Source organism: Oryx dammah, unplaced genomic scaffold (genome assembly GCF_014754425.2).
Source record: "Oryx dammah isolate SB20612 unplaced genomic scaffold, SCBI_Odam_1.1 HiC_scaffold_12, whole genome shotgun sequence".
In the NCBI taxonomy this organism is placed as follows: domain Eukaryota; kingdom Metazoa; phylum Chordata; class Mammalia; order Artiodactyla; family Bovidae; genus Oryx; species Oryx dammah.
The window spans coordinates 44,878,887-44,895,880 of NW_024070196.1; the positions used below are offsets into that span (position 1 = coordinate 44,878,887).

The following is a 16,994-nucleotide window of genomic DNA, read 5'->3' on the forward strand; positions in this document are numbered from 1 at the left end:
TTTTCTCTGCTCTCTGGCATGTTATGATTCTCAGGAGCTTCCCTTTCTCATCCACCCCTCTGCACAGCTTTCTGGCTAAGAAACCTCATGCTTCAGTTTTACTTGTTCTGTGTGCAAAGTGCAGAGCCACTGCTGGAAGTCGTGCTAAGGGAAAACGTGCAGCCCAGGGACACTTATTTCATCTCCATGTGTGATATCAAAGTCTCTGGGAATCCAGAGGAACCAGAGAGAGAGCTGCCCAGTGGACTTCAGGATAGTGTCAATGAACACTCTCAGAATAAGATGCTTGTGCAGATCTGCGTAATGTATGTGTAGTGGTCTCTCCAGTGTATCAAGTGATGGGGTAGGTCATGAAATGTCATTTATAATATAGTCCCATTTTTAGGCATAAATGAGGTTAAATATATTTTGTGCATTATATGTGTGCTTTAGTTTAGACAAAGTTCTAAAAAATGGAAAAGATACAGCATTAATGCTAAAGGTGATTTGCCTGATGATAGAATGTGGATGATTGCACTCTCTTTTCTTTGAGGCTCTGGGTTTTCTGATCTCCTCTCTCTGCCATCAACATTCATCACTCACACAGCTCAACAGATGGGAAGCTTTTAAAATTTGGCTTTGTTTGCTGGCATCTTCCTCCCTGGGTGCATGTCTGGGTGAGAAGGGTCCCTGAATCTTCCCATCTTTGTGAAATGCACGTACATTATCTCTCACTAGCAGAGCAGAGATCACAAAAATCCAATCAAAACAGCAGTTAGACGGGACACAGACATCCAAGCACAAGGAGAATCTCAGGAAGTGTCAAGAGTCTTGTCTGTGCACCAGCTTAACATCTCAGCGTTTTCATCCATGGACTAAAATGATCTGAGTGAATAATTCCCAGTTAATTTATACTTGCTTTGAGAATATGTTAATTTTCCATTTTAATTAATGATTTCATCTCAGGAGAATTATGTTTTTAAAATGTCTGCCTTTGGCAAATAGTACAACAGTTGGGCTCCCCGATTCACAGTGACTGGTGGAGGAATAGAGCAGGTTGTTCTTTACGGGGTGTGGGAGGCAGACCTGGCATGGCACCTCGGAGGGGCCTCCATAGGTCTCTCAGCCCCTCGTTCACTGTTTCTGTCTTCACCTTCTTTACTGGACCTTAAGACAAATGGGGTGAACTAACCACACTAAAAAGATGACATGTCATTTATCTGCACATGGATTCCATCTAGTTTTATTAATTTTTATTCACCTTTTTATTCCCGTTCCTCTCGTGCTGTTACAGAATCATAAAACTGTGTTTGTGTGTGTGCATGCTCAGTTGCTTCAATCGTGTCCCGACTCTCTGTGACCCCAGGGGCCATAGCCCGCCAGGCTCCTCCGTCCATGGGATTCTCCAGGCAAGAATACTGCAGTGGGTCGCCATGCCCTCCTCCCGGGGATCTTCCCCACCCAGGGACTGAACCTGCATCTCCTGCATCTTCTGCATGGCAGGTGGATTCTTTACCACTGAGCCACCCAGGAAGCCCCCAATACTGTGTTTACTAGTATCTTAAATTTTTTTTAATTGAAATTTTACCTTATTTGTGTATTTATTGAGACTCTTTTGTAAGATTTTGTTTTTAAGAAAATCCTTGAACAGTGTTTAATGACTATCTTTTTTTTGAATGTGGTCTTGCAAAATGCCCACTGCTCTTTTGTGGGCTTATATATTGAAATAAACACTGACGGCATTGTGTTATGTATTTCATTCTATTTATGACACTGTAGCATTTTACAGATAATTATGTTTTGAGCAGATGCTCATGTTGCTAAGTGCACAGTGATTCCATTGGTTTTCTCAGCAGCATTGTGCTCAGGGGTGGGGGTGGGTGCTCACCACATTTTCCCCCTACATCCCCAGGAAGCCTCCAACTCCCAGCTGCCACACACAAGCTCAGAGAACATCCTCTTATGTTTCCTGCATGGACCTGTGTCAGTATCTCCCCAGGCACATGCTAGAGGACAGAGGACAGCGAGCCCCCGTTACAGCCTGCTCTCCCCACAGACCACAGGGTCGACAATAGGAGTCCCCAGGCTGGGGGAAGACCCTTGGCTGGGAAGTGATATTTCACATTATAGAAACCTCTTCTGTAAAGACATATGCAGGTTAGGGTCCAAAGTGCTTGTTTAGACTTATAGCTGACACTTCAGAGAGATAAGACATACCCAAGTCATTCCAAGTAGAATTGTCACATTTAGCAAATAAAATATGGGATGCCAGTTAATGCTAATTTCAGATAAATAGCAAGTAATTTTACTCTCAGTATGCGCCATGGGGTTTGTTCCTAAACAGGGTGGGGGGTCTATTAGGAGGAGGATGGCACATGGATGGGGCACCCCTGTGATACTCCCTTCAGCCTCTGAATGCAGCCCACCCCAGTGGGTGGGGTGACCACAGTGACAGGAACACCGGAAGAATAAGCATCTTAGATGTGCTGTGAAAACCTTCTCCTGCTGCACATGTCTCCCTGGAAGTTTCTCTGTGAGTGAAGAATGAAGTGTGGCCTACAGTTGGTGTGGCAGAGAAATGCTATTTTCAGTGTGGATGGGTGGTTCTTGAGCGTGTGTCTGTGCAGATGAGAAGCCAGCAGAGGGGAGGCAGGTGGAGGTGAGGAAGCGCAGGTCTCTGCAGGGCAAGAGGGAAGAGGCAGGAGGGGAGTGTCGGAGGGCTTGGCCCAAGGAGAAGATCAGGTTTGAGCTGGAGGCAAGTGACAAAGGTGGGTGGAAACTTCTGGGTTGGTGGACACCTGGAGACTTGGGGAAATGCTTTCTTGGGGAGGTCATGGAAGCTCCGCCCCCTTCCACATACCTCACGCTACACATCTCTTCCATCTGACTGTTCCTGGTTGTATCCTTTTATAATAAACCACTACCCTGGTTCTTTTAAATCAACTCTATGTGAACCAGCTTATTTGAACTTTATTTCTGCCCTTTCAAGGAGTAAACTGGAATATATTGCAAATGTAGAATTAGCAGCTATGCAGTTACCCAAGTAGCTAGCTTTTGATCAGTATCTCGATTTTATTACTTTGAAAAATGATACGCCTGTATGATGCAATAAAAAATGAGGAAATGTTTCATATTGTGCCATTAACAGTTCAGAAATCACAAATGCGGAAATGAAAACTGTTACGAACCAGAATGTTGACAGCCTCTTCTGCTTTTCTGTTATGCTGGGTACTATTCCTATAATCAGATAATTAGCAGGAATAGCAATGGAAATGGGAGCCGTGAAAATAGATAAGAAGTTTCCGGAACATCTAAGAGACGCCAAAAATGGTTTTACTACAAGTGATGTGCTGGGAGCTGGCAGCTTCAGCTTTCAAAGCCTTCTTCACTCCCGTTGACAGAAACATGGATCTGGGAACTCCTCTACATCATATTTGGACATATCAGTCCTACGATTTCCACGTACACAGAGTTAACCTGGAAGAATCTTCAGGAGTGAAAAAGTCCCTGGCTGGTGCTAGTGTGACCTAGAGACAAAACCAGGAAGTCATATGATTTAACTCCAGTTGATACATTTTGGCAGAAATGTAAAGGAAGTCCATTCCCAGAGGTTTGGGAATCAGTTCAGCAAGAACTAGAATCTTAGAGCAGAGCGCGAGAAGATGAGGTCAAACACCTGTGAAGTGCTATGGGGCCAGAAAAGGAAGATGAAGGGGCCACGAGGATGCTTCCTGACAACACTGCTCAGCTATCCTCAGCTTTTAGTTCTTTGCCAGAAGACCTTGGAGAGGGGAAAAAGACTTACTGATCTCCAGAAAATGTTGCCACTGCTGTCTTAGGACATGTAAAGGCAAGAAAACTGGATGTGTGTTTTGAATATAAAGAAAAAATAATGAGCAAAGCTTCTTTGGGTAAATCTCTTCTAGACGTAATATCAGACTCTGATGCAGGCAATCCAGGAGATAAATGAGGCATTTCTTATCTATCATGTAAGTGCACAGCAAACAGTTTCTGAGGCTGATCTGGAGCCTCACCAAAAAGCTGGAACTGACGCAGGATGCAACCTTAATTCCTTACAATATATCAAACAGCGGAAGGCTTCTGCTGGGATGGCTTCAGCTCCTGCCATCGCAGGCATTGCCAAACGAGTCCCCAACACAAGATTGCAGTGTATGATGGCAAGAGTGACAAAGGCGGTACAGAAACAGCACCACCTACCTGTCTTCAGGGACATGAAGTCAAACGGTGAAACGATGACTGTAGATATTTTGATCCCAGATGCTGCCAGGCAGTGACAGCTCAGTTCTGAGGAACAAAAATCCATTCCAAGAAGCAATTGTTTTTGTGTTGGGAGAAGGCAACTACATTGAATATCAGAAGCTTGTTGACAACAGAAAGGGGAAACAAGGGAAATATGTTTTATAGGCTGCTGCTGACTTTTTCATACTGCACAGTTCATGAAACAGCTGTCACAACTTGGGAAAAAAGCAGAGGCCTGGAGTTTAACCACCAGGAGGAGCTCCCCAAACTGCTGTCTGTGCCTCCCCAGCCCCAGATCCCATCCCATCAACTGCAGTTTAATTTATAGCTTGAGTGGATGCAGTGAGACTCGGTGCACTGCCCTCCCCCGCCCCCCACTTTGTCATGAGGGTCTTTATTTCCTTCCTGGCAAATCACCCTTTTGATTCTTGTTCAGCTTTAATGAGTCCTCCTGATAGTGGTGGTGACATGACAGAATTAATTCCTGATGGTTTCCATCTTTGATTCCTTGTATCCCTAGGACACCTCCAGGCACGTTGGTGCCTTAATTCATCTTCGGTGGCTTAACAAAGGGATCACCCTGCATGGGGGCAGCTCCATGTCACACATCCCACAGCACAGGCCTCATTGGGCCAGGCAGGACCAGAGTTCAGAGCTGCTTTTTAAGGGGCTGTCATCAGGACACCAGGGGTGAGTTCATGTGCTTCACAGGCTTGTGTCAACCTCCAGCCCCTGTCAAGTGGAAGCTGCTGCGAGCGCTGTGGACACAAATGGCCGGTATCACGTATCTACTGTTTGGAGTGTCATTTATTCCCTTTACTTCCTAAAGAAACCCTGATTTTGCTTTGGGAAACCACACCTTCCCCACCTTGAGTTCTTATGCATGCTTGCTAAATTGCTTTAGTCATGTCCGACTCTTTGTGACACCATGGACTGTCGCTCACCAGGCTCCTTGGTCCATGGGATTCTCCAGGCAAGAATACTGAAGTGCATTGCCATGGCCTCCTCTAGGGGAACTTCCCAATCCAGGGACTGAACCCACATCTCCTGTAGGCTTTTGTACTGCAGGCAGTTCTTTACTGCTGAGCCACCAGGGAAGCCCTGGGTTCTTATAACACCTTGGGAGTTGGTTTCTCCTCGACCCAAGCATTTTACAGTGAGATCTTCATGTTTCCCTGCAGAAAAAGAGTGATTTGGGGACAAGCATTTCCAAAGTCAGAGCATCACAGGCAATGAGACACAACCCCAGTCACCTTGCTGGGCCATTTGAGGAACAGATGAAAAATGCATACAAATTCCCCCAGTGCAAGTAAGCTCTAACCTGAGTGGGCATGGGGAGGCCATTGCCCCTCAGGCTGTCTCTGCTCTCAGGCAGAAGCTGAATGGCAGGTGTGCTCCTGAAGCCCCACCTCCCAGCTCAGAGCTGCAGGTCACCTGTCTAATGGGCCCCTTTCTTACCTGGGCCAAGGGCTCTCCACATCTGGTCTTGAGCAATCTCTTTGGCTCAGCAGATGGAAAGGCTTCAGAAAATGTCCTTGGAGAGAGAATGAATGGAAATTGCCATGGAGCTCTGAGTTAAACCCACTCAGATGGAGACTGTTGCGTGTTCACAGGACTCCCTGTCCTTCCGGGGAGAGACTAGTGGAAACAGACCGAGTGGACAAAGGTGTTTGTGGCCCCATGAAGTGAGAATGTGTTAATGGCCTCATGCGGGAATAACTCCACTCCTGTGAGCACTCCATCCCCACCTGCTCAGCCGTGTCTGCTCTTCTCCCATCTCTCTCGCAACTAGATCATGCACGATGCCAGCTGCAAAGACAGTCCTGGGGCAGGAGCACTGATGCTGCCTGTGGGAATGAGAGACTGACACAATTCCGGCCCCCAGCTCAGTTTTGAGCTCTCAATGGAGGGTCAGTGGGGACACACACGTGCTCACTGGTCACGGTTTCACGGCATTCAAGTTCTCTCAGTTTATCAGTCTCCACACTTTAACCTGTCTCACGGGACTTTTCATTTGCTCTTCACTCTGTCAAGAATGTTCTTCCTGATACATTAACATGTCTGATTCCTTCCTTATCTCCTTCCATTCTCAGCACAAAAATCAGTTCACAGAGACCTCCCCTGACCCCACTGAAGTGATCCTCACATTATCCTCCATCTCATCATTGTTCTTATTCCTGTTGTAGCAGCTGTCACTATCTAAAACCATCTTGGCTTTCTTCTAATTTTATTGTTTGTTGTCTGTTTCTGAAGAGGTCAAGAACCTTGTCATCCTCCAACACCATTTATCAGCAGTGTCAGGGACACAGAGGATGACGATGGAACTCCTGAGGGCGTGAAGGAACCGATGGATGGATAACCGCTTTCATGAGTCTAATGGAGCAGCTCTGCTGGGTTTTCCTCCTCCAGTCTGAAGTTTCCTCCCTCCTCACAGGTCTATGGAGGGGAGGGCAGCTGCTCCCAAGTGAGGAGGCTGAAGAAAGGGTCAGGATGTCACCTGTGGTTTCCCCATCTCGACGCCCCTCCTCCCAGCCGAGCTGTCCCTCTCCCTCCTCGTCTCTCCATCTGTCCTCTGCTTCTCCCATCTCCTCCCAGCTCAGCTACTCCCAGGACTGGATGAGCAGCCCCTTGGCCCAGCCTGAAGCGATTGAACCTCCCCCTTTGAACCCACCCTCCAGGTTCAAGATGATGTCAGACCCAGAGGAGCCTCCTCAGCCCCAGGGCAAACCCTACTTCTTGGTAAAGAAAACACAATTGGTTTCATTCCTCCAGGGCTCTAAAGCAAATTTGACATTTGTTACACTGCACATAACCATTTCTCCCAAAGCACACTCAGCTGGCACAGATTTCTAAGGCATCAACTCAAGTGTGTAAAATAACATGATTCTTTTATAACTAAATATAGTTTCTCTCTAGAGCCCTCACTCTGCTTAATGGCAGAAAACAGTAGACTCAGTTCCAGGTGAATGGCATCAATGCGGGATATCTAGACAGTTGGGGATTTTTCTTCCTCTCCTTGTGGGTGCCTCTAAGCGGGCTCATATGGGGTGGAGGTGGGACTCCAGCATCACCTCCCTTTCTAACACCTGCTGATGGTTCTCATCCCTGTTCGGGGTCTGCTCCTACAATACTGTCTCAGTGTGCCTGGTGTCACAGCCGCTGCCTCAGCACAGCTCTCCTCATGCCCCGTCCCTTGCTTTGCTGTAGGACTTTATCTTATAAGGGACGTGGGTGCACCATGTTCTCCTCCACATACAGGGATGTGAGGACCCAAAGGGTTTCTCGTGGGTCCCCTTTGCCCTGAGGCCCCATCAGCCACCTCCTCTCTCTGTGCCCTCACTCTGGCTGTGGGGAGTCCTGTGCGGTCACTACTTCCAGTATCCCAGGCAGGAAGCAAATCCAATTCTCCTCTGTGTTCAGAGTGATTTATCCAGGGTGCCTGACACTCTCCATTTCAGAGCTGATGTTGAGGAGGTTGGGTGCAAGGCCCCTTCTCGTGTCTCTCATCTTTTTTCTGGATTATTCTCTTCCCCAACCCAGAGTAATCTTGACCTATCTGGGCTGAGAAGCAACTGTCTCTGAAGGTATTCTCCCAAGGTTCTCTGAGTTACAGCAGGATGATGTACTTGAGACAGATCTCTTATGTACAGTAATATTACTCCTTAGTTCTCTGTTTCTCCTACAGGACTTCCCCTGGATCAAAAGCCTCCAGCACAATGAACAGGTGTGGGAGCATGGTGGTAAAAGAGAAGCCCATGGCAAAAATATCCTGCCACTGGGAAATCAGTGACCTTCCCATTGTGGAATTACAAGCCCTGAAAACTGCTCTGGGGTGACCCAGCACCTGAACCAGGGCTGATTCCCCCCAACGCCCACCCTAGCCCCAAGCCCCAGCTCAGAAGGTACCTTGATGTGGAATAGATGCTGCTTAGGGAGCATCCAGACAGTGTCATGAGTCTGGTCATGGGGTCCCCAGGTCTCCTTGGAAGGGGTGGGAGCAGCAGGAGGCCCCAGGCTCCTGGGAGCACATGGAAGGGGCAGAGACTGACAGGGACCTTGGAGAAGCCCTGGGGAAGGAGGAGGAATCACAGAGACCTGCAAGGACCAGTCTGAGGGACTCATGGGAGTGTGACCTCCCTGTGACGTCATTACTTTGTCATCACTTTGTGATGACATTGTGCTCCTCTTCCAGAATGTCACAGCATCTTGTGACTCCACACCAGTCAGCATCTCAGATAGTGATTTGAACTGGTCAGGCAGAAAGCAAGTGTAGGTATAGGGTCCTGGATGAGCACTGAATGATTGGGAGGATGGAAGGTCAGGGCTGGAACAATGACCTGATGGGGCCAGATGCAGACCCGGCCACCTTTGCTGTCACTGCCCAGCCCCTGGCATACCCTGGATGCAGGGGCATGGGAAGGGGCTTGAGTGTTCTGATTCAGCTCATAATTATATGTCTGGAAATTTGCCAAACATATGAATGTATTCCAAAGGTCTTGAATACAAACAAGAAAAAAAGTTGCCCACATCACCTTTGCAGAACTTAGAATACCAGGGAAGAAGGGGAAGGGGATCCTCGATGGGCTGAACTGACATCTCCACCAAAGACACAAAGGGGAGACTCAAAAAGAAATGAGCTTCAGTTATGCAAAAGTGAAAGTGAAAGTGTTAGTCACTCAGTCCTGTCTGACTCTTTTGTGACCCCCATGGACTGTAGCCTTCCAGGCTCCTTTGTCCATGGGATTCTCCAGGCAAGAATACTGGAGTGGATTGCCATGCCCTCCTCCAGGGGATCATTCCGACCCAGGGATTGAACCCGGGTCTTCTGCATTGATGCCAGATTCTTTACTGTCTGAGCCACCAGGGAATTCCTTATGGAAAGGCAGCCCTAAATGGTATTTTCTAGCACACCTAAGATCATAGACTGAGATCCATACTTAATGTACTTTATATCCCAAGCCAACAAACTGGAAAATTCTTAAAGAGATGGGAATACCAGACCACTTGACCTGCCTCCTGAGATATCTGTATGCAGGTCAGGGAGCAACAGTAGGAACTGGACATGGAAAAACAGACTGGTTCCAAATCGGGAAAGGAGTACCTCAAGGCTGTATACTGTCACCATGCTTATTTAACTTACACAGAGTACATCATGAGAAACACTGGGCTGGATGAAGCACAAGCTGGGATCAAGATTGCCAGGAGAAATATCAATAACCTCAGATATGCAGGTGACACCACCCTTATGGCAGAAAGTGAAGAACTAAAGAGCCTCTTGATGAAAGTGAAAAAGGAGAGTGAAAAAGCTGGCTTAAAACTCAACATTCAGAAAAGCAAGATCATGGCATCTGGTCCCATCACTTCATGGCAAATATATGGGGAAACAATAGAAACAGTGAGAGACTTTATTTTGGGGGGCTCCAAAATCACTGCAGATGGTGACTGCAGCCATAAAATTAAAAGACACGTGCTCCTTGGAAGAAAAGCTATGACTAACCTAGACAGCATATTAAAAAGTAGAGATATTACTTTGCCAACAAAAGTCTGTCTCATCAAAGCTATGGTTTTTCCAGTAGTCATGTATGGATGTGAGAGTTGGACTATCAAGAAAGCTGTGTGCCAAAGAATTGATGCTTTTGAACTGTGGTGTAGGAGAAGACTCTTGAGAGTCCCTTGGTCTGCAAGGAGATCCAACCAGTCCATCCTAAAAGAAATCAGTCCTGAATATTCATTGGAAAGACTGATGATGAAGCTGAAACTGCAATACTTTGGCCACCTGGTGAGAAGAACTGACTCATTGGAAAAGACCCTGATGCTGGGAAAGATTGAAGGCAGGAGGAGAAGGGGACAACAGAGGATGAGATGGTTGGATGGCATCACCAACTCAATGGACTTGAGTTTGAGTAGGCTCCAGGAGTTGGGGGTGGACAGGGAAGCCTGGTGTGCTGCAGTCTGTGGGGCTGCAAAAAGTCGGACACGACTCAGCGACTGAGCTGAACTGAACTGATTCCAAACCAGCCATTGTGACAGAGTGAGTCTAGCCCAGAATCCCAGCTCCCTGGACAAGTACCCCCTCATAGCCTTCTGGACACAGAGCCCATATGGAAGCTCCAGGAACATAACTTCTCTTTAGTGAATCTAGAGCAACTGCTGTTTCCAGCTGCTGAAAGACTACAGGGTCACTGCCCAGGGGAGGACCATTAACTTGAGTGAAGAGGGAGAACCCCAGAGAAGTTTTCCCAAGTCCCTGTGGAGGCTGAGGGCAGGTTTATTGGGACAGTGAGGATACATTCTCCCCCACTTAGCAGATCCTGTTGGGGCCCCTGCCCCTTACTCTGGAGGAAATGCCTGTAGACCTTATGAACACAACAGTGGCATCATATGTGGGTTAAGACTCATCCCCTTAGCCCCTGTGACTCTGCAATTTGCACAATTTCCCATCAGTCTGACTGGGCTTCTAGTCCATTCTTGGTGTCTATCTAGGGCTTCCCTAGTGGCTTAGCTGGTAAAGGATCGGCCTGCGATGTGGGAGACCTGGGTTGGGAAGATCCCCTGGAGAAGGGAACAGCTACCTACTACGGTATTCTAGCCTGGAGATTTCCATGGACCATAAAGTCCATGGGGTCGCAAAGAGTCGGACACGACTGAGCAGCTTTCACTTCACTTCATCTTGGGTTCTCTTAACTCCTTGGCTGGGAGCCTGGGGTTGAGGGGCCTCTTCCTTTGCTCCCCTTAAGGAGGGGCAGCATAGTGGGGTTTGCGAGAGTGAAGAGAAAATGGCAAAAAGGAAAAAGAAGCTGCTTGAGTCACTTCCAGGGCCCCAGTTGGGTGCTAAACATTGTCCTAGCTCCCATTCCTCACCCTGGGCAGCAGGAGATGGTGGGTCTGAGCTAGGGAGGGCCCTGTGGCCAGGCTCCCCACACCCTGTGTAAGGGCTGTGGGGCCATCATAGTCTCTCAGCTACTCAGATGGACCCTTAGATGTACACATACACATGTGTATAGATGTAGACATGCTGTACAAGGGGTGGGTGGACTGGGGCTGGCAGTGATCAAGAGAACCCCTCTGGAAATATCATTGGGGAACTGAGGGTTGAGGGCCTATTTTACGAAAGAAACACACCACAGCAGAGGTCAAATACCAGCTCCCTCTGCATTTACATGGGACAGTGACAGGATTTCCCTGTGCAGAAAGTCAGGGGGCTCTGGAGCCAGACCACTTGGGCTCACGCCCTGCCCCTCTACTGGCCCTGTGCTTTACTGGGGGTCTTTGTGCCCCAGTTTCCACATCTATAGGAGGGGGATGGAAGCATCACCTACCCCACAGAACCGCTGGGAGGATCAATGAGGGCATTCACAGGACATTTAATTACCACTAGGGGGCAACAGACTGTGTTCCGTAAATGTCCGCCATTATTATCTGATGCTTTTACTTCATAAGGAAAGAAGAAAGTAAAGATGGAAAACAAGGGGCTCAGAGGAGTCTGTGTGCCTCAGCATGTGAGCAGGTGCACGAATTAGAGTGGCTTAAACAAAACGGGGAATTTCTATTATCTACAAGCTGTGGCCTGTTACGGAACGCTGTGCACTGACCCCACCATCTAAGGCTCCACCTCCACGTCGTTGCTCCACCAGCCCTTGTAGATCCTTGTCCTCCTCAAGATCCAAGATGGCAACACACGCGTCCACTTCCATCTCGGGAAAAAGAGAGGATGGTGGGAGGTGGGGGATTAGGGATGGTGGTGGTGGGGGTAAGGGTGTCGGCAAACAGGTTAGAGGCAAACCGGAAGTAGTACCTGTAATTTCCTCTTTAATTTCATTTGCTACAACTTGGTCACGCGACCATACCTTGCTGCAAGGGAGGCTGGGAACTATAGTCTATCCTGGAAGAACCGGCATCTAGCTGAATCTTGAGGGCGCTACCGTTCCTGCACAAAGCACGTGAATGAACTTTGGGGCCAGTCACTGTCACAGAGGTTGGCGCAGAGGATGTTTCCAAGCCTTGAGAGCGCTTTCCTTTTATAACTAAATAATTTGAGGTAAATGAGAGTAAATTTGAGAGAGTTGGTTCAGCTGGGTACAGTGATCCCTGACAAGATTAGGAAGCACACTCAGATGATTTCAAACAAGCAAAATTACAGGTCCATGAGATCCATAAATAATTGGATGATACAGATTTAAAATTTCAAAACAAAAAGCCAACAGCCAGTTCCATAGAGCAGGGAGATGCAAACTGCTTTTTATTTAATAAAACCTTTATGCCATGGCAGCCAGGAGAGTCCACAAGGAATGCTTGATGATATTTTAAGTAGTTTTTGTGCTGCTCCACTTTTTTTTAACAGTCATTACTTTTATTATTTGTCACAATGACAAGCCATTTAATGCATTTCATAAAATCCATGTGTCAACTGTCTTTTCTCTCAATGCCAATCTAAAGACATTGTTTCCTGGAAAAGTCCTTCACTTCCATGATCTCTGACACCACCTGGTGAAGCTTCTTGTGGGGAAGACAGGATTCTCTGTCCAAATACTTACAGAGTTCTAATCATCAAGACATGAGACCCCTCGTCTCAACATGCACCAGACCCAGGCTCCATGCAGGGAAGCACCAGTAGAAAGGAGTATTGGGATGCAGAACTAGTCTAACTCCTGTCTTGCCGAGACATTAAAAAATGAACACTCCCCGTATTTGTACACTCACAAGTCAATGCTCATTACTGTGGAAGGTCAAATCTCTTTTTGTGGGTGATTTTAGGGGACAATAGCCTCTAACTTGCCTTTCATTTCTAGGAACAGTTGTCCACCTGAGTGTCAGATAAACGTGTCTCAACAATACAGTCCAGGAATGCAATAATGTATTTTCAGTACTCAGCCATCCACCTCATTTTTCTGAAAGAGCATTGACATTTATGCTGCAGACATCTGAATCTGTCTCTGAGAGACAGCTCCTGAAAGGGCTCCAGGAAGACTGATACATAGACACCTGTGCCCAAATCTGGGATGATGATCTAGAAATTAAAAACACAGGAATACTTTTTTTTTAAAATTGGAGTATAGTTGCTTTCTATTGTTGTGTCAGTTTCTGCTGTACAGTAAAGTGAATCAGCCATATGTATAAACATGTCTCCTTTTTGGATTTCTTTCCCATTTAGGTCACCACAGAGCACTGTGTAGAGTTCCCTGTGCTACACAGTTCAGTTCAGTTCAGTCGCTCAGTCGTGTTCGACTCTTTGTGACCCCATGAATTGCAGCACGCCAGGCCTCCCTGTCCATCACCAACTCCCAGAATTCACTCAGACTCACGTCCATCAAGTCAGTGATGCCATCCAGCCATCTCATCCTCTGTCGTCCCCTTCTCCTCCTGCCCCCAATCTCTCCCAGCATCAGAGTCTTTTCCAATGAGTCAACTCTTCACATGAGGTGGCCAAAGTACTGGAGTTTCAGCTTCAGCATCATTCCTTCCAAAGAAATCCCAGGGCTGATCTCCTTCAGAATGGACTGGTTGGATCTCTTTGCAGTCCAAGGGACTCTCAAGAGTCTTCTCCAACACCACAGTTCAAAAGCATCAATTCTTCAGTGCTCAGCTTTCTTCATAGTCCAACTCTCACATCAACACATGACCACTGCTACACAGTAGGTTTGCATTAGTTATTATTTTATACAGAATTGTGTGTATACATCAATCTCCCAATTCATCCAATGCCCAAATTCCCCTTTGGTATCCACACATCTGTTCTCTTTGTCTGTGTCTCTTCTGCTTTGCAAGTAAGATCATCTTTACCATTTTCTAGATTCCACATATATGCATTAATATACAATATTTGTTTTTCTCTTTCTGACTTCACTCTGTATGACAGTCTCTAGGTCCATCTCCATCTCTGCAAATGACACAATTTTGTACCTTTTTGTAGCTGATATTCCATTGTATATATGAACCACATCTTTATCCATTCCTCCGTTAATGGATAGTTACGTGCTTCCATATCCTGGCTATTGTAAACAGTGTTATAAACACCTCTATGCATGTGTCTTTTCCAATTACTGTTTTTTTTTTTTGTGGGTGTATGTATTTATCCAGGAATGGAATTTCTGGGTCTATTTTTAGTTTTTTGAGAAACCTACAAACCTGGTGGCTCAGTAGTAAAGAATCTGCCTACAGTGCAGGGGACTGTGTGCAATACAGGAGACATGAGTTTGATCCCTGGTTCTGGAAGATCATCTGAAGAAAGAAATGGCAACCCACTCCAGTATTCTTGCTTGGGACGTTCCATGGTCAGAGGAGCCTGGTAGGTACAGTCCACGAGGTCACAAAAGTCAGACACGACTTAACAACTAAATCCCAGTGGCTGCACCAATTTATATTCCCACCAACAGTGTACAAGGGTACTTTTCTTCACATCCTTGCTAATATTTGTGTTCTTTTTGATGATAGCACTCTGACTGGTGTGAAGTGATATCTCTTTGTGGTTTCGACTTGCATTTCTCTGATGATTAGTGATGCTGAGCATCTTCTCATGTGCCTGTTGACCATCCGCATTTCCTCTTTGCTAAAATGTTTATTCATGTGTTCTGCTGATTTTTAAATTGAGTTTTCTTCAGTGTTGAGTTGTATGAGTTGTTTATATATGCTGGATATTAATACCTCATCAATCCTATCATTTGCAAATATTTTCTCCCATTCAATAGATTACCTTTTTGTTTTGTGTATAGTTTCCTTTGCTGCACAAAAGCTTCTAAGTTTAATTAGGTCCCACTTGCTTATTTTTGCTTTTATTTCCTTTACTTTAAAAGATGGATCAAAAGTACTGTGATTTATTTCAAAGACCCTTCTATCTATGTTGTTTTCCAGTAGGAGTTTTAGTGTATTGGTTTTACATTTAGGACTTTTACCCATTTTGAGTTTATTTTTGTGTAAGGTGTTATAGGATGTTCTAATTTCATACTTTTACATGTAGCTGTCTGGTTTTCCCAGCACCACTTATTAAAGAGACTGTCTTCTCTCCATTGTATTTTCTTGCCTCTTTTGTCATAGATTAATTGACCATAAGTGCATGACTTTATTTCTGGGCTTTCTATCCGATTGTCTGGTTTTATACCAGTACTGTAGCACATTACTGTGTTGATTACTATAGCTTTGTAATATAGTCTAAAGTCAAGGAGCATGATTCTTTCAGCTCTGTTTTTTTATTAAGATTGTTTTGGCCATTCTGGAGTCTTTTTTGTTTCTATATAAAATTTAAAATTATTTATTCCATTTCTATGAAAAATACCATTTGCATTTTGATAGGAATGGAATTGAATCTATAGACTGCCTTGGTTAAGTACCTTCTTTTTCCTCTATGTTTATATGTATTTATTCTGTTCCTTCCCACTTCAGGGGCTAGCAAGGGTGGGAAGTCTACCCTTGGGATCATCTGAATGACAAGTGAGAAAGCAATGTTTCTGGAGGCCAGGGACAACTGTTGCCTGGAGAAAGCATCTATGTGTAGGGTCTGTGGCCTTAGAGAAATACAGCCTCTGCCAGAGCCACAGGCAAGCAGGACAGAAGCAGAATACCCCTGCTTTTCTCTCCTGCCACCCTCCAATCTCCTGCCACTGAACCCAACCTGAAGGTGAAGAAGTGCTTTGAGGCAGAGTTGGGACCAGTTTTTCTAGATAGATCAGGTCAGGAAAGAGTGAAGGGTGGAATTCTTAAGACAGAGAATACCAAGCTCAGAACTCTTCCTCGTTGTCCTTGATCAACAAATGCCCTCTTGGCCTCTGGCATGTGAAATTGTGTTTCTGTTGCCTGAAACCAAGAGATCTGACACTTTAGTCTATTTCCATGACTGTCTCCCTATTGAGAAGACAATCTCAATCTCCTTATTGAGCTGTAATTTCTGAAGGGCCATACCTAGCCCACGGCCTGGTATATAGTAAGTGCTCAGCAACATTTATTGAACAGCTGGTTGGACAATAAAATTTGGATGGACAATCAAATCTAAGGCAGTGGCTATGACATCCTTATAGATGCTGCAGGATGGTTGAGAATACTTTACCTGGTTGCATCACCAGTCCTTAGGTGAAAAGAGCATCTTTTACCTCTGTTGTTTTGTTATAATAGAGTGAGGGAAGAGACTGGGGAAGCTGTCACAGAGCTGCTTTTATAGAGGCTACTGCTCAACAGTGTACTGGGCTTTTGGCATCATTCAATCAATATTTTGAAAGATGAAAGGGACATGAGTGACTGCTTCTATTCTAAAAAGAAGTCATGTTCTATCTCCTACAGAATTATCACTCTAGCTATGACCTCAGAAGAGCAGTGGGTCACCCATACGGCTCCCAGTTTTCCTTGGGAACATCATGACACAGTGGCTTCTCATTTCATGGTCCCTCCAAGACAAGCACTTGTTCCTCTCTGCAGCGTTTCAGTTTACTCCAGTGAAGGGCACTTGTGGAGCATCACTGTAGACAGAGCTCTTTCAGAATTGTTTCACACTTCCAGCTCCATATCCCTTTTCATCAGTTTAACCAGTGCTGATTCCCCTACCTCAAGTGTCTGCTTCTGTGAGACTTCAGAGCATCTTGAGAGGCCAGTTAAAATCTGGGAAGATATGAGATGTTGCATGTGTACTGATGTGGATGATGAATGGGTTCCAGGCACAGAGCGGGGAAAAGCCCTTCAGACCAGATCAAGATCTTTGGTGTCCACTCCAACCAGACTGTTTGCATTTCAGAGGCATTTGGAGTAGGTGTTCCGGAACTGTTGGTCTGCTT

General features: G+C 45.9%; 1 pseudogene; it reads left to right on the forward strand.

Moving 5' to 3' along the window:
• The first annotated feature begins 3,134 nt into the window (after nucleotides 1-3,134).
• Nucleotides 3,135-16,994, forward strand: part of LOC120871382 — a 33,432-nt pseudogene continuing 19,572 nt past the window's right edge.